The sequence below is a fragment of the Dendrobates tinctorius genome, unplaced genomic scaffold (genome assembly GCF_039654945.1).
Source record: "Dendrobates tinctorius isolate UK_male_01 unplaced genomic scaffold, ASM3965494v1 ptg000107l, whole genome shotgun sequence".
NCBI classification, from domain to species: Eukaryota; Metazoa; Chordata; class Amphibia; order Anura; family Dendrobatidae; genus Dendrobates; species Dendrobates tinctorius.
In genome coordinates this window covers 43109589-43136848 of record NW_027361775.1, presented here as the reverse complement: position 1 = coordinate 43136848, position 27260 = coordinate 43109589, and the positions used below count along the sequence as shown (strand labels likewise).

The 27260-nt window shown below is 44.5% G+C and overlaps 1 protein-coding gene across 1 annotated transcript in view; it reads right to left on the bottom strand.

The window, feature by feature from the left end:
* The window catches only part of TPRG1 (tumor protein p63 regulated 1), a 140563-nt gene extending 115114 nt beyond the window's left edge, over positions 1–25449 (bottom strand). The window contains exon 1 of the mRNA XM_073589412.1: positions 25292–25449. The gene's annotated coding sequence lies outside the window, so the exon portion shown is untranslated. The remainder of the gene's footprint in view (positions 1–25291) is intronic.
* Positions 25450–27260: the final 1811 nt, after the last annotated feature.

Here is a 27260-nt window from a genome sequence, read left to right as displayed (position 1 = left end):
TACTTTTTACAAAAATGCTGATACCCCCCATAACAGTTATTAGTTTACATTCTCCACATGTCTACTTCACATTGGCATAATTTTGGAAATGAAATTTTATATTTTTCGGATGTGATAAGGCTCATAGTTTTATACGCAATTTTTAAAGTTTACGACTAAATTTCCAAAACCCATTTTTCCAAGGACCAAGTCAGTTCGGACGTCACTTTATGGGTCTTGTATAACAGAACCCACCCATACATTACCCCATTTTGCAAACTACACCCCTCAAGGTGTCCAAAACGGATTTTCAAAACTTTGTTAACCCCTTAGGTGTTGCACAGGAATTCAAGCAAAATGACAGTGAAATATCAAAATTTCAATTTTTTGGCAGATATTCCATTGTAATCCAATTTTACCTGCAACCCAGCAAGGGTTAACAGCAAACCCAAACCCAAAATTGGTTACCCCAATTCCGTAGTTTATAGAAACACCCCACATGTACACGTAAACTAAATTATGGGCGCGCAAGAGGGATCAGCACAGAAGGAGAGCTAGGCGGTTTTTAGGATAATAGATTACATTAGAAGAAATCCAGTGGGCCATGTCGTATTGGAGAGACCCTGAGGTACCCCCAGAGTGGAAACCCCCAAAAGGTTACCGCATTTTGGAAACTACACCCCCTAAGGAATGTTTTAGGGGGTATAGTAATCACTTTGACCCAACAAGCGCTCCATTGGAGTTTCATGCACTTGGTTGAGGAAATTGAAAAGTATGTTTTTTACCGAAAAATGTCGCTTTAGGGCCACATTTTTCATTTTGAAAAGGGGGACCAGGAAAAAGTACACCCCACTTTTTATTCCCCATTGTCTCCCGAACACGGCAATACCACAAGTGTTGTCTAAAACCACAGTATTGGCGCACGGCAGGCTTCGTAAGCGAACCTGCGGCAAAATTCACTGTAAGAAATCTATGGGGCCATGTCACATTTGGAGACACCCTGAGGTCCCGCACAGTGGAAACCCCAAAAGAGTGACCCCATTTTTAAAACTACACCCCCTAAGGAATGTTTTAGGAGGTACAGTAACCACTTTGCACCGGGAACCGGCTCCCGACCTGCGGCGATCGCCCGGCATATGATCCGGGTACGATTCGCCGTACCGCTACGGCGGCCGGCGCGAAGGGGTTAATGGTATTTTTCACCTTTTGAATAGATCCTACCTATATTTCCAAAAAATAATGATTAAATGTCGATTTAGGGGAAATGCCAAAATGTCAATACAATGCATGTAGTATTTGTAACAAAATTTAATCCAAGTTATGTAAATACACACTGAACATGTCATGGGCTTGTCCATACTAATGTGTGTGTGTGTGTGTGTGTGTGTAGGTGTGTGTGTGTGCGCGCCAAGGGTTTTAATGTTTTTCTTTGTGTTTGCAGGTGTTTACTGACATATCTAATGGCATGATGGAAGTACCAGCGAGGAAGAAATCACGGATCGACTGTATCATACACTGCTCTAATGATGACAGTGATGATCTGGCATCCCTACAGGATTTGGACTCCTGGAAAACATTGTTTAGGGCTGCAGAGATCAGACAGCATGAATCCGTCCTGGAAGCAGCTAAGGGCCTTGAAGAACGAGAAATACCACACATACAATATCACCGTAAATGTCGTAGTCTCTTTACAATGAAGAAGTCACTGGATTCTATCCTTGCCAAGGGTGTCAATGTCGAAACAGCAAGCGAAATCCCCAGGAGGAGGCTACCGAGGGGTACCCCCAGTGATAGCAGGGTGCCAATCGTCCAGTGTATTGAGCTACGAGCAGATGAGACGATCCGCAGAGCAGCGATAAGGAAAGGCACACAGAGAATCCTTGGTTTACTTAGCAGAGACCTTGTTGCTTCAGAGGGGCACTACCACAAGTCGTGCTACAAACTATTCACAAAAGATGATTCCCAAGTGGCCTGTAGGTCTGGTGCAGCAGAAAATCAGGAAGAAAGCAAGGAAGTACGCTACGGAGAGGCAGAGAGAGAAGCCCTTGAGGAACTCTTCTTGTATATAAGGACTGAATTGTTCCCAAACCCAGAAGTACTGCCTATGATAAACCTCACATCTAGGCTTCAGAGATGCATGATGTCCCGTGGTATCATCAAACTGAAACCATCGACAAAGAAACATGTTCGCCGAAAACCTGAAACAGAGTTTGGTGAATCACTCCGCTTTCTCTCCGATGAGAAAGGTAAGCTTCTAGTCTATCCATATAGCCTATCAATGGACGACCTTGCCCGGCAAGCACACAGCATGACAAAAGATCTGCAAGAAGCAAGAGCCGCTAACTCTGGAGATGTCGTAACCAAAGCAGCAATGCAGCTGAGGAATGAGATCAAGAAGCAAGATGTGAGTCAGCCATGGCCTCCCGATACAGATCAGAATGTCGTTCCTGCATTAGTCACTCAATTCCTGCAAACCCTGCTTACAGGAGATTGTGAGTTCCAAACTCCCTCTGAAAGAGCTCAACGTCTTGCCACATCCTTCGGCAGTGACTTGGTTTTTGCTGTTACCAATGGAAAGACAAAGCCACCCAAGCACGTACTGCTGTCCTTTGCAATTAAGTCTTTGACCGGCAATACAGAACTGGTTCGAACTCTGAATCATCTTGGCCACTGTGTGTCATATTCAACGGCTGAGGAGATCGATACAGCCCTTTGTATCCAGAAGTTGGAATGTTCAACGGATGACATCCCAATGCCAGCAAGTATCTACCCTGGTGTGTTCACAACCTTGGCCTGGGATAACATTGACAGACTTGAGGAGACACTAAGTGGAGCAGGTACATCTCATAGAGTCAATGGCATCGCTGTTCAGTCCAATGTTGCATGCTCTGTGACAAAAGTCCTGCCAGATGTAACCAAGTCGAAGAAAAGAAGCATAATTCCGACAGAATTAATGCTACCAATATACAATGTTGGGCGGCGGGGAGGGCCACCCAGGATTGAGACTGCGAATGTTAACACTACCGAGGAGGTCCAGGATTCAAAAACCAAGAACCATATCTGGCTTCTGGCTAGAATGTCAGACCATGAGGATCAGACCATTAGCAGTTGGACTGGGTTCAACATCCAAATCCGCAGTGACATTGTAGTGGCCCAGGACACTGTAAGCTACCTGCCCACTATCAATGCTCCTGCAACAGCCATGTCAACTGTGAATGAAGTCTTGGAGCAAACACTTGCCATCATGCAGACCCTGAAGCTTAACAGAATTGTGTGCGTGTTTGATCAAGCACTCTATGCCAAAGCTGCCGAGGTTATCTGGAAACAGGAGAAGTTCAAGAACATTATAATTAGAATGGGTGTCTTCCACACAATCTGTAATCTCCTCTCCATCATAGGTAAGAGATTTCAGGATGCAGGCCTTAGAGATCTGTGTGTTGAACCCGGTGTCATCGCTGAAGGATCAGTGTCTGGAGTGATGGACGGCCGGAGGTACAACAGAGCAGTGAGACTACACAAGCTGGTCTATGAAGCACTTATGAGGCTTGCATGGAAAAACTTCCTTCCATGGCTAGAAGAAAACCATGCAAGGGACCTTCACCATCTGGATGAAACACTGAAGAACATCACAAACTTTCGCATCAGTGTGTCGCAGGGATCCTTCGAAAAGTTCTTGGATAATGAATCTTGCACACTTACCCTGAAGCTCTTTCAAGTTTATCTTGAGATCTTCAGAAATGAACAACTCTCAGCATTCTGGATGTCATACTTGGACATGGTCGAGACCATGCTGGCCCTGGTTCGAGCTTCAAGAGAAGGCAACTGGATGCTTCACCTAGGAGCAATCCGACAGATGATACCGTGGTGTTTTGCCTATGACAAGGTCAACTATGCCCGATACCTAACCTATTACTATGCTACGATGTCTCGGCTGCCCATAGACCACCCAGAGGTCCATGAATACTTCATGAAAGGTGGCTTTTCGGTCCAGATCGGTAGCAAGAATCCTTTTGGACGGATTCCTGTGGACCAGACCATCGAAGAAACAATCAACAAAGACACCCAGACACCAGGGGGCACAAAAGGCTTCAGCCTCAAAGTTGGAGCTGTCGCCAGATTCTACCTGACATCGGAGTACCGCAGCATGTACTTGAGGTAGCTGAGGGCCTTAGTAGGCCAACAATATACTGACTTCAGTCATTCAGACCTACAGGTGTCCAGGATTAGAAGAGATGAAGCCGATGTCCGATCTTTTGTTGAACTGCTGGAGACTGGTTGGTTGAACCCCTTCAACAAAGAGCATAATGGTGAACTTATCAGTTTATCAACAGCGACTGCAGCACCACCAGATGTAGCCAAAGACCTTCTAGGGGCATACAGTATAGGAGAGGATGCATATCACACATTCAAGGATGAGCGTTTGGGTACCGATACGCCAACTACACTGTTTCATGACAAGATGACGAAGAACAATCTTAAAACGTTCTCTAACATCAGAATGAAGACACACAGACAAAGCCTTGGCAAGGAGGTAATTTTGAAGGCTGACAGGAACCTATTTGGCCAGATGATACTTGTAGCTGAGAACAGAAAGCTACAAATGAGTGATGTCTTGACACATCCCCTGGGGCCATTGACATGGGCACTTGCCAACGGTGATGGGTCTATCCGCAAGACCAACAAGGCTGCCCTAGCAAGGGAGTTGGAGAGGAATGCTCCTCCTGCAGAGGTGATCCCTGAGCCCTCTGCAACCATCATTGATGGGATGAGCCTGGTTCAGAAACTGAAGGGAAACGATGCAACATTTGCCCAGCTAGCAGGCACAGCAATGAGTCGCGCTATCCATGAGGGTGCTAAGAGCAAGCGCATTGATATTGTCTTTGACGTCTACAAGGAGACATCCATCAAAGATACAGAAAGAGTCAACAGATATGAAGGCCAGGGATCCATTTCAAGAACATTCAACATGGGCACAACATACAGCAGTGGAGAAAGCTACTAAGTAATTCCTCCAACAAGGGAAGTCTCATAAAGTTTCTGGTAGAAGAATGGAAGGCGAAACACCACAGGGAGAAGCTTGAGGAGAAGGAGATGTATGTCACATGTGAGCAGCTCTGCTTTAAGATCACCAAAGAACAGTGGGAAGAGGCTGCTGACCTTAAGTCAAGTCAAGAAGAAGCAGACACACGCCTCCTTCTCCATGCTCTTCATGCAGCAGAATCTGGTTACAAGTCTGTCATCATCACTTCAGAGGATACTGGTGTCATGGTCCTGTGTCTGGGCATGTGCCACAAAATCCAATCCCCTGTTCCGAAATGCGGTACACAGAACCGGACAAGATTCCTGGATATCACCACTCTGAGAAGAACATTGGGAGACAGCGTGTGTGATTCATTGATTGGTATGCATGCATTTACAGGCTGTGACACAGTCAGTGCATTCGCTGGCCGTGGGAAGATGACGACACTCAAGCAGTTGAAGATGAACAAGACATACCAGGATGCCTTTCAGGAAGTTGGTCATTCATGGGAAGTGTCTCCCGAACTCTTTGAGAAGTTACAGGAAATCACCTGCCACATGTACCTGCCAACTACCCAAACAACTGAGGTAAACAGACTCCGGTATCAGCTGTTCTGTGCCAGACGTGGAGTGGTAGAGTCAAGTCAACTCCCTCCTTTCCAAGACTGCCTTTTCATGCATGCACTGCGTGCAAACTACCAGGCTGCGATCTGGAGGAGAAGTCTGCAGAGCCAGCCATTTGTTGCAAACACAACAGACTGTGGTTGGATGATAGATAATGACGGAAAGCTTGTTGTCAAGTGGATGCGAGGGGCACCAGCACCAGAAGCTATTATCCAGCTACTGTCCTGCAAGTGTGTGCAGTCATGCGAACTTCCTCAGTGTACTTGCCTCAGCAATGGCCTGAAGTGCACGGACATGTGCAGGTTACAGACATGCCAGAACTAGGGTATTGAAGACGAGCCAGTAGAACAACAGTCAGATTCAGAGTCTGATGTTGAAGATATTATGGAGCAACGTTATATAATTATACATACACACACAATATATATATATATATATATATATATATATATATATACACACACACACACACACACACACACACACACACCTACACACACACACATTAGTATGGACAAGCCCATGACATGTTCAGTGTGTATTTACATAACTTGGATTAAATTTTGTTACAAATACTACATGCATTGTATTGACATTTCCCCTAAATCGACCTTTAATCATTATTTTTTGGAAATATAGGTAGAATCTATTCAACAGGTGAAAAATACCATTAACCCCTTCGCGCCGGCCGCCGTAGCGGTACGGCGAATCGTACCCGGATCATATGCCGGGCGATCGCCGCGGGTCGGGAGCCGGTTCACGGTGCAAAGTGGTTACTGTACCTCCTAAAACATTCCTTAGGGGGTGTAGTTTCAAAAATGGGGTCACTCTTTTGGGGTTTCCACTGTGCGGGACCTCAGGGTGTCTCCAAATGTGACATGGCCCCATAGATTTCTTACAGTGAATTTTGCCGCAGCTTCGCTTACGAAGCCTGCCGTGCGCCAATACTGTGGTTTTAGACAACACTTGTGGTATTGCCGTGTTCGGGAGACAATGGGGAATAAAAAGTGGGGTGTACTTTTTCCTGGTCTCCCTTTTCAAAATGAAAAATGTGGCCCTAAAGCGACATTTTTCGGTAAAAAACGTACTTTTCAATTTCCTCAACCAAGTGCATGAAGCTCCAATGGAGCGCTTGTTGGGTCAAAGTGGTTACTATACCCCCTAAAACATTCCTTAGGGGGTGTAGTTTCCAAAATGCGGTAACCTTTTGGGGGTTTCCACTCTGGGGGTACCTCAGGGTCTCTCCAATACGACATGGCCCACTGGATTTCTTCCAGTGTAATCTATTATCCCAAAAACTGCCTAGCTCTCCTTCTGTGCTGAGCCCTCTTGCGCGCCCATAATTTAGTTTACGTGTACATGTGGGGTGTTTCTATAAACTGCGGAATTGGGGTAACCAATTTTGGGTTTGGGTTTGCTGTTAACCCTTGCTGGGTTGCAGGTAAAATTGGATTACAATGGAATATCTGCCAAAAAATTGAAATTTTGATATTTCACTGTCATTTTGCTTGAATTCCTGTGCAACACCTAAGGGGTTAACAAAGTTTTGAAAATCCGTTTTGGACACCTTGAGGGGTGTAGTTTGCAAAATGGGGTAATGTATGGGTGGGTTCTGTTATACAAGACCCATAAAGTGACGTCCGAACTGACTTGGTCCTTGGAAAAATGGGTTTTGGAAATTTAGTCATAAACTTTAAAAATTGCGTATAAAACTATGAGCCTTATCACATCCGAAAAATATAAAATTTCATTTCCAAAATGATGTCAATGTGAAGTAGACATGTGGAGAATGTAAACTAATAACTGTTATGGGGGGTATCAGCATTTTTGTAAAAAGTAGAGAATTTCAGAGTTCAAAAATAGCGAATTTTTCCCAAATTTTCGTGTATTTTGTAATTTTTTATGCAGAAAGGTAAAATCTATTGACTCACAATTAGCACTACCATGAAGTACAATATGTCATGAGAAAACAATCTCAGAATGGCGTGGGTAGGTGATAGCGTCCCAAAGTTATTACCGCATGAAGTGACAGGTCAGATTTACAAAAAATGGCCTAGGCATTTGGGTACAAATAGGCCTGAAGGGGTTAAGCTACTGATGTGCAAGGGCAATCACATCAAAACATAAACTACAGACATGCATCTACCTAAAAATACCAAAGAGAATTAGTCACTCCGGGTAGTACCGATATCTGGCCCGGCTCATGGACTAATATTACAGTTATTTTGGACTGACTGTTGTTATTTCTCTGCTATATTAAAACTGTTACTGCAGCTTGGGCTCCTAACATGCAGATTATAGAGATCTCAGTTAAAAAAAAAAAAAAAATAAACTCTCCTAATCATGTATGTGATGTAGTGCAAGTGTACCAAAATAATTAGGCTACGTTCACACGTTGCGTTTTTGCTGCTTTTTTATGCAAATTTTAAGCTGTGTTTTACAGTGCCAGCAAAAGCTATGAGATTTCAGAAACCTCATGCTCTCACATTGGGTTTATTCCTGATTGGTTTGGAAAACGGCTGCGTTCTTTGCAAACTGCAGCATGTCACTTCTCATAGAAAGCAATGGGTAAGTGCAAAAGCACAGCAAAAAATGCAGGTATCAGGTTTTGCTGCATTTGGGAATCTGTCACCCCATTTTTGGCCTATAAGATGCGGCCACCGCCATCAGGGGCTTATCTACAGCATTCTGTAATGCTGTAGATAAGCCCCCAATGTAACCTGAAAGATAAGAAAAACACGTTAGATTATACTCACCGGGGGGCGGGGGCGGTCGGTGTCGCGGTCCGGTCCGGCGCCTCCCATCTTCATACGATGATGTCCTCCCTCTTACTTATGCCGCGGCTCCTGCGCAGGCATACATTCTCTGCTCTGTTGAGGGCAGAGCAGAGTACTGTAGTGCACAGACGCCGGGAAAGGTCAGAGAGGTCCGCTGCCTGCGCACTGCAGTACTCTGCTCTGCCCTCAACAGGGCAGATAAAGTACGCCTGCGCAGGAGCCGAGGGAGAAGCAAGGAGGAAGACGTCATCACTAGAAGATGGGAGGCGCCGGACGGGACGGTGACAACAATCGGACCGGACCGAACGCTGGGGTGAGTATAATATAACTCTTTTTTCTTATCTTTCAGGTTACATCGGGGCTTATCTACAGCATTACAGAATGCTGTAGATAAGCCCCTGATGGCAGTGGCCACAGCTGATAAGGGTAAAATGGGGTGACAGACCCCCTTTAAGGAAATTGCATCATCTTTTTTAGTGGGCACTAAACTTTATCAGCATTCACAAGATACAATAAAAACGCAGCAAAAAAAATCAGCAAAACCTGCTTTTTTGAAGCTTCTTCTTTACTGCCAAGAGAGCAGGTTTTTGTGGAAAAAAAATGCAGCAAAAACACAACGCGTGAACATGGCCTTACTGTTACCGGTACTGGTGGTGTTCTTCTGTCGACATGACAGGTCTTCAGCTTTGTAGGCTCACACTGTATGGGGCAGTACTTCTATTCCAATATAAGTTAAGTCTATGAGGACCAATACGAGGCTCAAGAGAGATCCCGCCCCACAGTCGCTTATGATTTATTCACACTACGGGGCTGGGAATCTTTGGCATGCGCAGTAGTTCTCTGCGGCTCTCAATTTAAAAACGATTATTTCTGCGGTGGAAGGGACGCCTTAATAAATGAGCCACCTTGACAGAATGCAGCATTAGTGCTGCACAAGGTGGCTCTTTTAGTTAAAAATGCCTGGGGGGGGGTTGACAGGTTCCCTTTAAGAGGCTTTAGGGGAAAACATTTTTTGCTGAGACTTCTTTAACCCCTTTCTGACATCCTAAACCGTCCATGTGACCCGGCACAATTTGAACATGGACGGTATAGTACGTTAGAGCGATCGGCCGCGCACACTGCTGGTGTGCGGCCGGGTGTCAGCTGATTCTCACAGCTGACACCCAGCACTTTAACTCCAGAAATGCTGCAATCGAAAACGATCGCAGCATTCCGGGAGCAGTCAGAGGGCATGACAGCCCTGGCAGCCCCTCTGCCTTTGTATCGGAGACCCCGTGGCGTGACGCGGGGTCCCGATCGCTGCCATGGTAACCTGATGTTGTCATGATGGCATCCGGGTTATCAGAGCTAAGAAACTTCCTGTCATGCGCAGTGCATGTCAGGAAGTCTCCAGTGCTGACAGCTTCTATAGCATGCAGATGCTGCTTCACCTGCATGCTATAGATGAGATCAGCCTGCAAACAATGATTGTCCCATAGTGGGACTAAGTTTAACAGTTAGAATAAAGTAAAAAAAAAATTAAATAATTGTAAAAATATAAAAAAATCAATATTCTATCACTAAATAAATATTTGAATAAGAAAAAATCTAAAACAATAAAAGTACACATATTTGGTATCGCCGCATCCGTAATGAACCGACCTATAAAGCTGTTGCACTAGTTAATCCCTTTAGTGAACACCATAAAAAACAAGTCAAAAAACAATGCTTTAGGAAACAAAAAAGTTATAGCTCTCAGAATAAAGTGATGCAAAAATAATTATTTTTTATAAAAAATTTGTTTTTATTATATAAAAGCAGCAAAACATAAAAAAAAAGATATAAATAAGGTATTACTGTAATCGTACTAACCCGAATGGTTTTTGTTCATTCTGCCTCCCAAAAATCGGAATAAAAAGCGATGATGAGAGCCATGTCCAGCACCCTGCATCGGGGAACAGCGCTTACTGTAACGCTTCTTCCCCAGCGCCGATGCGTGTCATATGGATGACATCAATGCGTGTTATCTGTATGCACATGTGCTGGATGTTTTGTGGCCCATGCTGACATTAAAAAAACGGACATGTCAGCAGTCCGTGGAAACACAATGACATGTGCACAGACCCATTCGCTTGAATAGGCAAATAGCGCTCCGTTCCTCCCGAGTCTTTCCGCAATTGCTAAATAGCACTATACAGCCACATATGGGGTATTGCCATGTTCAGTAGAAATTGTGGGACAAATTTTGTTGCCATTTTTACCCACTTCTTGTGTGAAAATGTAAAATCTTTGACTAAAACAAAATTTTGGTGGTAAAAATGTAGTTATTTTGTCCTCACTGCCCAATGGTATAAAATTCTGTGACACACCCATGGTGTCAATATGATCACTCTACCCCTAGATGAATTCATTGGGAGGTATAGATAGTAAAATGGGGTCATTTATGGGGGGGGGGATCTGCTGTTTTGGCACCTCATGGGCTCTCCCAGTGGGTCATGGCACCTGCAAACCATAACAGTAAAATTTGGCGCTGCTTGCCTTCTGAGCTCTGCCATGTGCCCAAACAGTGGTTTACCCCCACATATGGGGTATCAGCGTACTCAGGACAAATTGCACAATAACTCTTGGTGTCTAATTTCTTCTGTTACCCTTGGGAAAATAAAAAATGGGGGGCGAAAAGTTCATTTTTGTGGAAAAAATATGATTTTTATTTTTACGGCTCTACGTTATAAACTTTTGTGAAATACTTGGGGGTTTAAAGTGCTCACCACACATCTAGATAAGCTCCTTAGAGGGTCTAGTTTCCAAAATGGTGACACTTGTGGGGGTTTCCACTGTACATCAAGGCACATCAAGGGCTCTCCAAATGTGACATGGCGTCCTATTTTAATTCCAGCCAATTTTGCGCTGAAAAAGTAAAACGGCGCTTCTTCCCTTCCGAGTTCTACCTTGCGCCGAAACTATGGTTCACCTGCATATATGGGGTATCAGCGTACTCAGGAGAAATTGCACAACTTTTGGGGTCCAATTTCTCCTGTTACTCTTGGTAAAATAAAAAAATTGTATCTGAAGTAAATTTTTTGTCAAAAAAAGTTAAATGTTCATTTTTTTAAACATTCCAAAAATTACTGTGAAGCACCTGAAGGGTTAATAAACTTCTTGAATGTGGTTTTGAGTGTACCTTCAGGGGTGCAGTTTTTAGAATGGTGTCACTTTTGGATATTTTCTATCATATAGACCCATCAAAGAGACTTCAAATGTGATGCGGTCCCTAAAATAAAATGGTGTTGTAAAAATGAGAAATCACTGGTTAACTTTTAACACTTATAATTTCCTAACAAAAAATATTTTGGTTCCAAAATTGTGCTGATGTAAAGTAAGCATGTGGGAAATGTTACTTATTAAGTATTTTATGTGACATATCTTTGTGATTTAAGGGCATGAGAATTCAAAGTTTGAAAATTGCGAAATTTTCAAAATTTTTGCCAAATTTCCATTTTTATCACAAATAAACGCAAGTAATATCAAAGAAATTTTACCACCATCATGAAGTACAATATGTCATGAGAAAACAATGTCAAAATCACCGGGATCCATGGAAGCGTTCCAGAGTTATTATCTCATAAAGGGACAGTGGTCGGAATTGTAAAAATTGGCCCGGTCATTAATGTGCAAACCACCCTTGGGGGTAAAGGGGTTAATTTAAGTGAAACCTTGCAACCTTTTCCATGATTCCTCATATTCCAGCACCACTGATCAGTAACAAGGTGACATTCAGAAGACTGAAAGGACAGGAATATTTCTGTTCTGGATTATTCTGGAGTCATAACAAAATTAAATTTCCATCCTAAAATTTTAGGTGGCGGCAAAAGAGTACAACTCCACATACAGTTATATGCAAAATAATAGAAGTTTATCATCACTAATGTGTTTTAGGCAGAAAATATCATACAACATGGGAAAAAATCTATGACTAGGTGTAGGCGAGTAATGGGCAACATTTTCAATCAACATTCACGACATGCACACTGCTTATTGGGTGCAATTGACTTGTTTAATAAAATGGGGGTGTTTTAATTAATGTCACGGCAGAGTTCTATTGGTGAGGTCATTCATTCATTATTTAAAGAAGGGTAGCAAATGAAGTACCTGCTGGTTTTAGCCCTGGCTCAGTGAATAGAATGAGTCTTTCCATACATTGTACTGAAGGAGAAAGCACTTTGATTAAGAAATTGCTTGGACAGTGAAAAACATATAAAAGAAGTCCAGAAAATAATAGGATCCTCAGCTAAAAAGATTTCCAGTGCTTTAAAATGGCAAACAAATCTCAAAACCTGTGGTAGGAAAATAAAAAATACCATCCGCATAGATCATAGAATAACAATGGCAAAGATGCATCCAATGATCAGCTCCAGGGGGATCAAAGATCATCAGTCACCTGTGTGTCCTACTACCATCAGAAGACACCTGCAGTCGGGCTCCAAAGTTTACATGCCCCGGCAGAATTTTTGCTTTCTTGGGCTTTTTTCAGAGAATATGAAGGATAACACCAACATTTTTCTCCACTCATGGTTAGTGGTTGGGTGAAGCCATTTATTGTCAAACTACTGTGTTTTTCTCTTTTTAAATCATAAAGACAACCCAAAACATCCAAATGACCCTGATCAAAAGTTCACATACCCTGGTGATTTTGGCCTGATAACATGCATAGAAGCTGACAAAATTGGGTTTGATTGACTAATAAAGGTAACATCCTCACCTGTGACCTGTTTGCTTTTAATCACTGTGTGGGCATAAAAGCCGAGTGGGTTTTTGGGATCCAGACAGACTCTTGCATCTTTCATCCAGCCACTGACGTTTCTGGATTGAGTCATGTGGAAAGCAAAAGTATTGTCAACGGATTTACGGGAAAAGGTAGTTGAACTGTATAAAACAGGAAAGGGATACAAAAAGATATCCAAGGAATTGATAATACCGGCAGCATTCAAACTGTAATTAACAAATGGAAAATCAGTGGCTCTGTAAAAACAAAACCACAGTCAGGTAGACCAACAAAAATTTTGCCCACAACTGCCAGGAAAATTGGTCGGGATGTAAAGAAAAACCCACAAATAACATCAGCTGAAATACTGGACTCTCTGAAAACTAGCAGTGTGGCTTTTTCAAGATGTACAATAAGGAGGCACTTGAAGAAAAATGGACTGCATGGTTGAGTCGCCAGAAGAAAGCCATTACTGCACAAAAGCCACAAAGTACCGTATCTTGCCTACAATATGCAAAACAGCACAGAGACTAGCCTCAAAACCTCTGAAACAAGGTAATTTGGAGTAATGAGACCAAAACTGAACTTCTTGGCCACAACCATAAATGCTACATTTGGAGAGAGGTCAACAAGGCCTATGATGAAAGGAACACCATTCCTACTGTAAAGCATGGAGGTGGATTGCTGATGTTTTGGGGATGTGGGAGCTACAAAGGCACAGGAATCTTAGTCAAAGTTGAAGGAAAGATGAATGCAGCACGTTATCAGCAAATACTGGATGCAAATTTGCAATCATCAGCCCGGAAGCTGCGCATGGGATGTACTTGGACGTTCCAACATGACAACGATCCAAAACACAAGGCCAAGTCAACCTGTATTGGCTACGGCAGAAAAAAGTGAAGGTTCAAGAGTGGCCATCTCAGTCTCCTGACCGCAATATCATTGAGCCACTCTGGGGAGATCTCAAGCGCTCAGTTCATGCTAGACAGCCCAAAAATTTACAGGAACTGGAGGCTTTTTGCCAAGAAGAGTGGGCAGCTTTACCATCTGAGAAAATAAAGTCCCTCATCCATAACTACCACAAAAGACTATAAGCTGTCATTGATGTTAGAGGGGGAAATACACAGTATTAAGAAATGGGGTATGTGAACTCTTGATCAGAGTCATTTGGATGTTTTGGGTTGTCATTATGATTTAAAAAGAGAAAACACAATAGGCCTCTTTCACACTTCGGTTTTTGCCATCAGTCACAATCTGTCAAAATGCACAAAAAACGGATCCTGTGCAGATTGCAAAAAAAAACGATGCACCGAATCCGGTTTTTGATGGATTCGTGGCAGCAGCCTGCTGCATGACTTAAAGGAATATAATTCTGGAGAGAGAGAGCGAGAGAATTTTTTTGTGCCAGAATGGAAAAAGCAGCCATAGGGGTTAAAATAAAGGAAGAGAAATTATTCCGGGAATGCTCAGTTGTAAAAGACGGAATCCGTCGCTGGATTCCGTCTTTTGACGGACAGTGACGGATCCTGCGCCCATAGGCTTCCATTATAGCCAACGACGGATGGCGCTGGTTCCGTCGCTGTTACACAAAAAATGTTCCTTTGTCCGTTGTCTTCGGCCGACGGACAAAGATTTTCCGACGGATCCGTCGGACAACGGATGAAACGTGTGGCCATCCGTCACAAGCCGTCGCCAATACAAGTCTATGAGAGAAAATGCTGGATCCGTTTTTTTTTTACAAAACAACAGATTGTGACTGATGGCAAAAAACTGATGTGTGAAAGAGACCAAAGATTGACAATAAATGGCTTCACCCAACCACTGACCATGAGTGGAGAAAAAGGTTTGGTGTTATCATTCATACTCTCTGAAAAAAAAGGCCAAGAAGGCAAAAATTCTGCTGGGGTAACTTTTGAGCACAACTCTATGTGAAGCCAAGCTAATTGCAAGAAACCCTAGTAAAGTTCCATTGTTGAAAAAAAGATGTGTTGGCAAAGAACACAATGACTAGCCTAAAGAGATGTGGCACATCAATCTATGGAAAGATGAGAGCAAAATTGTTCTTATTGGGTCTAAAGGCCGCAGACAGTTTGTGAGATGACCAATAAACACTGAATTCAAGCCACAGTACACTGTAAAAACATGGAGGTGCAAGAATAATGGCTTGGGGATGTTTCTCATACTTTGGAGTTGGGCCCATTTATCACATATCAGGCACCATGGACCAATTTGAATATATCAAATTACTTGAAGAGGTCATGTTGCCTTATGCTGAAGAAGAAATGCCCTTGAAAAGAGTGTTTCAGCAGTACAACGACCCCAAACACGCCAGCAAGTGGGCAAGATCCTGGTTCCAGACAAACAACCCTGATGTTATGAAGTGGCCAACCCAATGCCCAAACCTTAATCTGACTGAGAATTTGAGGAGTGACATCAAAATGCTGTTTTTGATACAAAAACATAATAATTTGAAAGAACTGTGGAATGTAGGCTAGTCAGCTGGGGCTGGAATATCTGTTCGTAGGGGACATATGTTAGTTGACTTCACATCACACAGATATTATCCAGTTGTGAGAAATAAAGTTTATACAACTAAATATTAGTTTAGTGATTAACAGTAAAGCTAAGTCTGGAAACAAATTTCAGTTTATACTGTAAATATTTCAGTTTGTATATGAAAATGCACGCACTGCTACTTTTTAGCAGCCTATTTTTTCTTTTTTCTTCATTTTCAGTTTACAAATTTATGTTTAGTTCACATTTTCAGTGCACCCATTGTACACTTCTCACAAAAAGTTAGGGATGTCTGGCTTTCTGGTGAAATTTATGGAAAATGGAAATGTTCACGCTGCAATGATATTTTGTCATGAGAGTAGGGCATTTAAGTAGAAGCATGCAATGGTCATTTCCTCTTCTCAAACAATGTAATAAAACAAAAGCCAACAACAGTGGTAGGTATACTCCAACAAAAAATGTCAATGTCTCAATAACTTATCATGTTGCCTTGAGCATCAATTACAAGCTGACATCTACGTCTCATGCTGTTCACAAGTCAAGTTATTGTCTGGTGAGATATAACACCCCATTCTCTTCTTGAAGGGCAGCCATCAGGTCATTGAGGTTCTGGGGAGCAGAGTTACAAGCCTTTACATGGATACTCAACTGGTCCTATAGGTTTTCTACGGGACTCAGGTTTGGAAAAAGTGCAGGCCACTCTATTTGAGGAACGCCGGTCTCCAACAGCTGCTTCCTAATGAGGAGACCTCCATGAGCTGGAGCACTGTCGCCCATGAAGATGAAATTAGGCCTGTGTTGTTCATGCAGAGGATCAATGACTGGATTAATGATATTATTCAAGTAGTGGGGGCTTGTCACTGTACCATTCACAAAGTGCAGGCATTTCTGTAGGACCAGACACAGCTTCCCCCACTGTAACACCGCCACCACCAAAGGCTTGTCTGGTGAAAACAGTGGCTGATGCATAGCGCTCTCCTTGACATCTCTAACATCTTTGGCAGACATAATTTCTGTTCAGCATGAACTGACTTTCATCAGTGAATAGCGTTGAGGCCTACTGGTTCCTCGTCCAAAGTAGATTCTCCCTTGTCCATTCAAGACAATGATGCCTGTGCCTAGTGGTGTTGTCAGGTACCCTTGCAAGTCATCAAGCATGCAGACCACGCTGATGTGAACGATTTTGAATTCTCTGACACTTAACATTAAATGAGGTGAGAGGCACCCATCATCCGGTTCCGAAGGACACTGTTCACAATGTGGGATGTGGCCAAGGATGTCCACTTCTCTGCCTTTCTGTGACCCTTCCAGTTTCTCTATACCTGTTGCAACCTGAAGATGACACTTTGTGACACTGAAAGCTTAGTGACCACTATTTCCATCTGAGAACATCCGGCCTGAAGCCTCGCAATGGGGGGTACTGTTGATCAATTGTTAGGTGTCGTCTTGGTCTCATGATGTCAAAATGTGAACAGCATGATGAGGAAGACCATTTAAATACTAATTCTAATTATTTATTGGGTGATTCTTGGATTAAACACCTGCTGTGAGTTTTGCCATTAAGCTCCTTTTTATAGAACAGCAAGTTGTGCAAAAAAAGTACAGAAACCTTGAACAGTTGGACATGTGTATTGAAAAGCTTAGAGACTGTCACATTAAAGGCCCCGTTACACATAACGATGTCCCAGCGATCCCACCAACGATCCGACATGGATGGGATCGCTGGGACATCGTTAGACAGCCCCTCCAGCGATCAGGACCAGCGAGCAAGCTGGTTTCCAATGTAAACATCGGGTATCTAAGAGCCGCGCGCTCTTGGATACCCGCTGTTTACCCTGGAAACCAGTGTGCACGATGGTAGCTAAGGTAAACTGCGGGTTTCAAAGAGCCGCGCGGCTCTTAAATACCCGATGTTTACATTGGAAACCAGCGTCCAGCGTCAATGATCGCTGGTCTCTCGCTGCCACACGCAGTGATGCGTGCTGGCCAGCCGGAGACCAGCGATCAAAAAACGGCCCAGGACGATAGTGCACGATCAGCGATACCCGGCGGGGGACCGGTTGCTGATCCCCGTCACACACAGCGATCTCGCGGGCGAGATCGCTGTGGCGTCACAAAATCAGCGATCTCGCTAGCGAGATCGCTGTGTGTGACGAGGCCTTAAGTTCACCTGAAAAGGTTAGACTGCATTTTAGGATCATCTTGAAATTTTGCCCAAAAGCCAAATATCCATAACTTTTTGTGTTAGTAGTATACATGGAAATAAATGCTATTATGAAGATTGAGCTTTTTCCTCAGTTGTCTTAAACACACTGCTATTATTTTTGCACATAACTGTACCTCTAGGCCCATAACCTCGATGTTTTTGAGAAACATCCTCTCTTTACTTCATCTTAACGCAAAAAGTCAATCAATATAACAAACAAATTTTATTTCCCATCTTTGAGCGTATAACTCAGACACAAGGGATATAGCATGAATCACAACTTTTGAGATAAAGAGCATCAGTAGCCAATACAAGCCCGTTTATGGATAAGATGAATATAATGTATCTTGGGACTTAGCTTAAGCTTTGAATGTTTTAGCTTTTAAATCTAAATGAGTCCAAAGTGCTCAAAGGTCCATGTCTGGATTTAGATATTGTTAATTAAATTATGCATTAGAGACTTAATTGTGGGTAAGCTGCTTCTGACATAATTAGATATTTAGTTATTTGTTACTGGTGTTATTAATGTCTTAAATCATAATTTCTCCCAGACACAAAGCCCATTCCAGACAAAGATAATTGATATGTAAATGTTTCCTAACAAGTCCAGTAAATTGTCCATGTACAGTAACTATAGAATCAGCACCCATGTATACATATATATATTAATGGAACAGTGGAGTCAGAGCCTGCAATACAGATCAAGTATACAAACATTATACTTGGTGCATCACCAAGCCTGTGGCTTAGTAGTTTTAGCTCCTGCCTGTAATATTAAAGGTTGTGAGTTCAAATACTGGGGAGACTCACAAAAAAGAACAAAATGACATTTTTGTAAATGCTTTTTATTAATTTTAGAAACAAATTTGACTTGTCACTTCCAGTATACAGGGAACATGGAAATACATTGTTACATACAATGTATACCTATGGACATGTATAATCTGTCTCTGGGTTCACTACCTGCAATACAGCCCAATATTAAAAAGCTCTCTAAGGGCTTGTTTCCACGTAGCGGAAACATTCAGTATTTGCTGCGGATTGAACGCTGCGTACAGCCGCAACATCTAATCCGCAGCGGCCAGATGTTACAATATAGTGGAGGGGATTTTATGAAATTCTGTCTCCACTATGCGTCCAAATATACGGGTGACACACCCACTAATCCAGACATGCGGCGCGTCTTTTTAGATCGCAGCATGTCTGTTTACGTTGCGGAGACGCTCAGTCTCCGCAAGGTAAACAGTCTACTCTATGGATACGCTGAAGAAATTCCGAATGTGTTCAATGAGCACATCCGTAATCACCGCGCAAACAGAAGGGGGTGGGGCTTTGGGCGGAACGGGGTTTCCGCTCCATCCAAAGCACAGACGTTACGGTACGTGGAAACGTACCCTTATGTTTATCATAGTGGGCTGCGGCTCAGAGAGCTGCAGCCTGTGAACAAGCAGATGCAGTTCTGAGTCCTGTGGAGAACCGATGCAGGAGGCATGAATATTAAAATTTAATTTATACACTGAGCAGAAACATGAAGCCCCATCCCCCAAGACCTCGGAGGGAGGCGAGCGTATTAGAAGCCGGAAAATAGCACTGATGTGCCGGGACGGAGCACTCAAATCGGGACAGTTGGGAACTATGTCATCATGCAGACCACCTCCCCAGGTATGTTTATATCACTCTCCCCATACTCTATGTAGGACTGTTAGCAGTTCTGAGGACACAAAACTCCTGACTGACTCTCCTTTAAGGGAATCTGTCACCCAATTTTCGGCCTATGAGCTGCGGCCAACACCATCAGGGGCTTATCTACAGCATTCTGAAATGCTGTAGATAAGTCCCCGATGTAACCTGAAAGATAAGAAAAACAAGTTATATTATACTCACCGGGGGCGTGGTCCGGTGCGGTGTTGCGGTCCGGCGCCACCCATCTTCTAGAGATGACGTCCTCCTTCTTACTTCTGCCGCGGCTCCTGCGCAGAAAGTAAGAAGGAGAACGTCATCTCTAGAACATGGAAAGTGCCGGACCGGACCGAATCCCCAGATGAGTATAGATGGGTGACAATGCTGTAGATAAGCCCCTGATGGTGGTGGCCGCAGTTCATAGGCCGAAAATGGGGTGACAGATTCTCTTTGTTATTTTCAGCACATTAAGTGATTCCACAGAGCTAGACTATGCCATCACTTTATGATCAGTAGGGATCTGACCTTGGAATCCTGTCCACAGCTTTTTCTTGCTACATTCAAGTCCCCTCAACAGCCAGATATTGGTGATGTGCAGGAAAACCAGAGGACACAAGATTGATTCAACTTATGGCCCTGTAATTACCACGATAACGGAATTTAGGTGGTCAAACTACCACAGATCAGAAAGTGCAAGGAATACCCTTTAAGGAGGTAAAAAAAGAGCATTGCAAACTTTACTCTTCTAATAAAGTACAAAAACCTGTTTGACCAGACCATGAAAGCCGGACCTGCGCTCCGGAGTTTAGGGCCACTCTGCTGTTGTATATTCTGTGTATAAACATTTTATTACAGATTCCTTATGTCAGATTATTTATCTAAGGCTACGGCCACACTATTAGTATTTGTTCAGTATTTTTTCTCAGCATTTGTTAGCCAAAACCAGGTGAGGAACAATCAGAGGACAAGGAATAATAGAAACAAGTGCACCAATTCTGCCTGTTTGACCCACTCCGGGTTTTGGCTTACAAATATTGATGTGAAATACTGACTAAATACTGATAGTGTGGCCGTAGCCTAAGGCCGGGGTCACACCAACCGACGCAAAATACGGTCCGTATTTTACATGCGTAATACGGATGAATAATCCCTAAATAGTGCTCCGTATGTAATCCGTAAGCAAGGTGTGGTCGCGTATTTTGCGCATGCCAGCATCTGTATGTAATCCGTATGGCATCATATGCCTAGATTTTCTTGCAGGTTTGCAAAATGGACATTTAACGGTTTTGAGGCCTGCAAAATGTTTAAATCATTAGCCTACACCCTATTTATTGGGTCAGGAACAGGTGGCTGCCTCCATTCTGTCCATTTGTGACCTTGGCATGACTAGGTGTGTTGGTGTTGCATGTGCAACATGGCAGATAGTCTGAGTTTCAACACAACTGAGCAGGTTCTCTTCAACTGGCTTTTGTCACGCCGCTTTGGTCAACCATACCCAGTGATAGTGGATCCGCGGAGGAGGATACGCATGTGGGTCCATCCACTTTTGAGGCAACGACTGACAAGAGGTCATTTCCACCGCCTCTATTCTTCTCTGCGGGATCATCCTGAAAAATTTTACCAATACTGTCGCATGAGCCTTGCAACATTTGATCTACTCTTGGAGACAGTGCGCCCTGGGATAACCTTTCAGGACACAAGGATGCGCAAAGCTATATCTGCAGAGGAGCGACTTCTACTTACATTTTGGTATGTACTACACAACCACATTCTCTATGTTCATGATGTGTTGGCCAAAGTATGTACTTTTGGATTTTTGGACTAAGTTTTATACCCTCATCTTACTCCAGATATATTTAAACTTACAGACCAGAATGTTATGTGTAATATGTCCGGAATATCACGTAGTCATTGTGAGACCAAATATATGTGTGTTAATAGATATGAATCAATAAAAAGTTTTGTATGTATGTACCTAGTGTTGTGTTAATTTGTGCATTCTAAAATGTTCAATTTCTGTTGTTGCTCCACCAGGCTCCACTCAAGAATCAGTCCCTTATATCCTTGTTGCAGATGAGGCATTTCAGTTAACGCTCAATGTCATGAGGCCATATCCCCGGCGCAACCTGGACCACCGGCGCAGAATTTTTAACTTGCGCTTATCACGTGCTCGGCGACTGGTGGAGTGTTCCTTTGGCATTCTTTGTGCCAAATGGCGGGTACTCCAGTCTGCCATTCAGCTGAGTGAACAAAATGTAAACGAATTAAAGCATGTGTCGTTCTTCATAACTTCACCAGGATGCATGGTTGTTCCTCCTCTGCTGGTGTTGTGCGTGGGTCGGGCAATGTGCGTAGGGCGAGACCACCTATCAACCCTCAACGTAGACTGCTTTCTGGGCTCAAAGTGCATGATATTTTCACAAATTACTTTATGTCACCTGAGGGGAAAACTTCTTGGCAAGAGCATGCTGTGTCTATGTTATAATTTTTGGGTTTATGTCTGTCTAAATATATATACAGTGCCTACAAGTGGTATTCAACCCCCTGCAGATTTAGCAGGTTTACACATTCGGAATTAACTTGGCATTGTGACATTTGGACTGTAGATCAGCCTGGAAGTGTGAAATGCACTGCAGCAAAAAAGAATGTTATTTCTTTGTTTAATTTTTTTTTAAATTGTGAAAAGTTTATTCAGAGGGTCATTTATTATTCAACCCCTCAAACCACCAGAATTCTGTTTGGTTCCCCTAAAGTATTAAGAAGTATTTCAGGCACAAAGAACAATGAGCTTCACATGTTTGGATTAATTATCTCTTTTTCCAGCCTTTTCTGACTATTTAAGACCCTCCCCAAACTTGTGAACAGCACTCATACATGGTCAACATGGGAAAGACAAAGGAGCATTCCAAGGCCATCAGAGACAAGATCGTGGAGGGTCACAAGGCTGGCAAGGGGTACAAAACCCTTTCCAAGGAGTTGGGCCTACCTGTCTCCACTGTTGGGAGCATCATCCGGAAGTGGAAGGCTTATGGAACTACTGTTAGCCTTCCACGGCCTGGACAGCCTTTGAAAGTTTCCTCCCGTGCCGAGGCCAGGCTTGTCCGAAGAGTCAAGGCTAACCCAAGGACAACAAGGAAGGAGCTCCGGGAAGATCTCATGGCAGTGGGGACATTGGTTTCAGTCAATACCATAAGTAACGTACTCCACCGCAATGGTCTCCGTTCCAGACGAGCCCGTAAGGTACCTTTACTTTCAAAGCGTCATGTCAAGGCTTGTCTACAGTTTGCTCATGATCACTTGGAGGACTCTGAGACAGACTGGTTCAAGGTTCTCTGGTCTGATGAGACCAAGATCGAGATCTTTGGGGCCAAACCCACACGTGACGTTTGGAGACTGGATGGCACTGCATACGACCCCAAGAATACCATCCCTACAGTCAAGCATGGTGGTGGCAGCATCATGCTGTGGGGCTGTTTCTCAGCCAAGGGGCCTGGCCATCTGGTCCGGATCCATGGGAAGATGGATAGCACGGCCTACCTGGAGATTTTGGCCAAGAACCTCCGCTCCTCCATCAAGGATCTTAAGATGGGTCGTCATTTCATCTTCCAACAAGACAACGACCCAAAGCACACAGCCAACAAAACCAAGGCCTGGTTCAAGAGGCAAAAAATCAAGGTGTTGGAGTGGCCTACTCAGTCTCCTGACCTTAACCCAATTGAAAACTTGTGGAAGGAGCTCAAGATTAAAGTCCACATGAGACACCCAAAGAACCTAGATAACTTGGAGAAGATCTGCATGGAGGAGTGGGCCAAGATAACTCCAGAGACCTGTGCCGGCCTGATCAGGTCTTATAAAAGCAGGGGAGCTGCAGAGACAAGCGCCAGGACCGGGTATATGAACGGGGGGGGGAGGCATATTCACCTGTCCCTGCGCTCTGCTGTCTTGCGTCCTCTGCAGTGACATTCAGGTCAGAGGGCGCGATCGTGCCCTCTGCCTGCTCAGTCACTGCAGAGCCGGCAACGCTGATGAGCATGGGGCAGAGACGGAGGTGAGTATAGGCTGCCGGACAGGCTGAATACATGTGGGGGTTGCCTGTTTGTTAGGAATTCCACACATGTATTCAGCCTGTCCGGCATCCGCAAATCATGCAGCTACGTTGCTCGGAGATCACCTGAGCATGCTCTGGAAAACCCCGGCAACGAGCAAACTCGCTCATCACTAGTGGTGACGTGTTTCTATTATACTTTTCCTCTGATTGCTCGACTCCTGATTTTGGCTTACAAATACTGAGTTAATGTCCTGACCAAATACTGAGCGTGTGAACGTGGCCAAAGTGGTGCAGATTTTCCCCATAGACATGCATTAAATGAGGGAAATCCGCATATGCGTTATTTACCATATTGTAAATCCCTATGGTCTTGGAGACACGCTGACCCATATTTACTAATGTATCTGTGCCAAAAATTGGAGCAAATTGTACCTTATTTTATGGAAAATCAATCTAGACAAATTTAATATATATTTAATAATAACACCAAAAAGAAATGATGCTTCTCACAAGGAACTTTACCAAAGTCAGAAAAATGCAGAAAATGGCCTAATATAAACTAACCTGCTGAATCTCAAAAGCCCCAGATCCAAGTGTGCACTTTAAGGGTGTGTGCACACGCTGCGGATTCTGCTGCGTCGTACAGTACCTTTATTCTCCATGCAAAATGAAAACCGCAGTGCAGACGCTGGGGAATTTATCATGCGGATTCCGCTGCGGTTTGCCATCTGCTCCATTGTGGAGATGATAAACCGCAGGGAAAACCCACAGGCTAATCCGCAGATAAACCGCAGGTCTTCTGACCTGTGGATTTACCTGCGGATTTTCTAAATCCGCAGAGCATTCCGCAGCGTGTGCACACACCCTAAGGGCTGGTTCACACAAGCGCAGTTTTGGTCCGAGTGCGGCGTATGAATACAACAAACAGCTCTTGGACCAGTGATACTCAATGGGGCCGTGCAGATCAGCGATCTTTCTTCACTGATTGAATCGCATGTGAAAAAAAGAAATTTGAAGCAAACTCGGCCAAGACTCATCCACTGAAGCCTATAGGTGCGTAAAAAATCGGATGCCACCCAGTGACACAGTACAGCGTGAGCCATTAACCTACACAACGCCATTCTGTGCCAGGAAACTGGAAATGATTAAGGCTGTGTGCACACGCTGCGGAGGAAAAACGGATGGTAGGTGGCCAGCACACGGATGACATGGGAGAAACTGTCATTATATAGGGGGTCTCCACCTCTGGGGATGTTTTTCTTACTTATATGCATTTGGGGATAAAAATCATTTTACAGTTGGGTTTCATTAAGATGTGCACTGTTCAACCTTACAGGCAAAACTACAAAAAGTAATTTTAGTCAAAAAATGCATGTACTTTAGAAAAACCTGTGCCCAAAGCTGCCAGCCCCAGATCCGTGCAGGGTGAGAGCTGAACACCTGCACTACAGAGCCCAGCAAGCACAGGCTTCTGGTATACGGAGCTGGCATGGCGAGGGGGAAGCTGAGGTATGACTGGCATCACAGGGCCTCGGGAAGTTCCGGAAGTTCTCTACCGTCCCCATGAGAGGCTCCTGAGAGCGGAGCAGGACTTGGACGATGAGTAATTAGCCCTGCTGGGGTCAGTAGTGCCCGGCCCAGTGTATCCCACAGGTCTGTTCTCTGCTCACATGGGGTAAAGTCCCGGGGACGTACAGGCTTACCGGTGTCTATAGCTGGAGGACCCGGACACCTCCTTGTTGTTCCTCCTGTGTGACTGACTACAGCCAGAAGACGAGACTGCACGGCCCGCCCCGGCCTTGTGATCACACAAGGAAGTGTCGTTACAAAGTGGCAGTTCTGCTTCTCTCCATGGAGATTGCGCTGTGGTCAGCAGTGGTGTGCTGTGTGCACTGGGCCTGTGGAGTACACCCTGCCTGCACTGTATATACTGCCTGTGGAGTACACCCTGCCTGCACTGTATATACTGCCTGTGGTGTACACCCTGCCTGCACTGTATATACTGCCTGTGGAGTACACCCTGCCTGCACTGTATATACTGCCTGTGGAGTACACCCTGCCTGCACTGTATATACTGCCTGTGGCGTACACCCTGCCTGCACTGTATATACTGCCTGTGGTGTACACCCTGCCTGTACTGTATATACTGCCTGTTGAGTACACCCTACCTGCACTGTATATACTGCCTGTGGAGTACACCCTGCCTGCACTGTATATACTGCCTGTGGAGTACACCCTGCCTGCACTGTATATACTGCCTGTGGAGTACACCCTGCCTGCACTGTATATACTGCCTGTGGAGTACACCCTGCCTGCACTGTATATACTGCCTGTGGTGTACACCCTGCCTGCACTGTATATACTGCCTGTGGAGTACACCCTGCCTGCACTGTATATACTGCCTGTGGAGTACACCCTGCCTGCACTGTATATACTGCCTGTGGTGCACACCCTGCCTGTACTGTATATACTGCCTGTTGAGTACACCCTACCTGCACTGTATATACTGCCTGTGGAGTACACCCTGCCTGCACTGTATATACTGCCTGTGGAGTACACCCTGCCTGCACTGTATATACTGCCTGTGGAGTACACCCTGCCTGTACTGTATATACTGCCTGTTGAGTACACCCTACCTGCACTGTATATACTGCCTGTGGAGTACACCCTGCCTGCACTGTATATACTGCCTGTGGAGTACACCCTGCCTGCACTGTATATACTGCCTGTGGAGTACACCCTGCCTGCACTGTATATACTGCCTGTGGAGTACACCCTGCCTGCACTGTATATACTGCCTGTGGTGTACACCCTGCCTGCACTGTATATACTGCCTGTGGAGTACACCCTGCCTGCACTGTATATACTGCCTGTGGAGTACACCCTGCCTGCACTGTATATACTGCCTGTGGTGCACACCCTGCCTGCACTGTATATACTGCCTGTGGAGTACACCCTGCCTGCACTGTATATACTGCCTGTGGAGTACACCCTGCCTGCACTGTATATACTGCCTGTGGAGTACACCCTGCCTGCACTGTATATACTGCCTGTGGTGTACACCCTGCCTGCACTGTATATACTGCCTGTGGAGTACACCCTGCCTGCACTGTATATACTGCCTGTGGAGTACACCCTGCCTGCACTGTATATACTGCCTGTGGAGTACACCCTGCCTGCACTGTATATACTGCCTGTGGAGTACACCCTGCCTGCACTGTATATACTGCCTGTGGAGTACACCCTGCCTGCACTGTATATACTGCCTGTGGAGTACACCCTGCCTGCACTGTATATACTGCCTGTGGAGTACACCCTGCCTGCACTGTATATACTGCCTGTGGAGTACACCCTGCCTGCACTGTATATACTGCCTGTGGAGTACACCCTGCCTGCACTGTGTATACTGCCTGTGGAGTACACCCTGCCTGCACTGTGTATACTGCCTGTGGAGTACACCCTGCCTGCACTGTATATACTGCCTGTGGAGTACACCCTGCCTGCACTGTATATACTGCCTGTGGTGTACACCCTGCCTGCACTGTATATACTGCCTGTGGAGTACACCCTGCCTGCACTGTATATACTGCCTGTGGTGTACACCCTGCCTGCACTGTATATACTGCCTGTGGAGTACACCCTGCCTGCACTGTATATACTGCCTGTGGAGTA